The sequence below is a fragment of the Propithecus coquereli genome, unplaced genomic scaffold, assembly GCF_000956105.1.
Source record: "Propithecus coquereli isolate 6110/MARCELLA unplaced genomic scaffold, Pcoq_1.0 Scaffold302, whole genome shotgun sequence".
In the NCBI taxonomy this organism is placed as follows: domain Eukaryota; kingdom Metazoa; phylum Chordata; class Mammalia; order Primates; family Indriidae; genus Propithecus; species Propithecus coquereli.
In genome coordinates, this window is record NW_012148642.1 from 2,228,467 (window position 1) to 2,229,113 (window position 647).

Sequence of the window (647 nt, forward strand, 5' to 3'; positions counted from 1 at the left end):
AACCTCGGAAGCCACACGTAGGCAGCTGATCACGTGGTTTGAACGATGCCCCGGCTTCCTCTGTTTGCAAAGCAGTGGAAACCACCCCGCCCACTTGGGATGGCCCTCCTTCCTCCCTGGTTCGCCTGCCTGGCAACCTCCTTCTCCCTCTCTTGGGCATCCATTTCTTGTCTTCCTCCCCTCTAATGCTTTCTTCTCTGCCTGCTTTCCTGGCTTCTCTCTTCCCCTTTGGGCTGCCCTGCCTTTTTTTCCAGTTTGCCTCCTTCCTCCTTTCTCAGCCCTATAGAGCTCACAGACTCAGAACGGCACTTACTTGAGTCTCCTTGTCTGAGCAATGACTGCCCTCCTTGACTTCTGTCAGTTAAAAAAAAACTGGCTGGGCGCAGTGGCTCAGGCCTGTAATCCTAGCATTCTGGGAGGCTGAGGTAGGCGGATGGTTTGAGCTCAGGAGTTCGAGACCAGCCTGAGCAAGAGCAAGACCCCATCTCTACTAAAAAAAAAATAGAAAGAAATGATCTGGACAACTAAAAATATATCTAAAAAAAAAAATTCGCCGGGCATGGTGGCACATGCCTATAGTCCCAGCTACTTGGGAGGCTGAGGCAGGAGGATCGCTTGAGCCCAGGAGTTTGAGGTTGCTGTGAGCT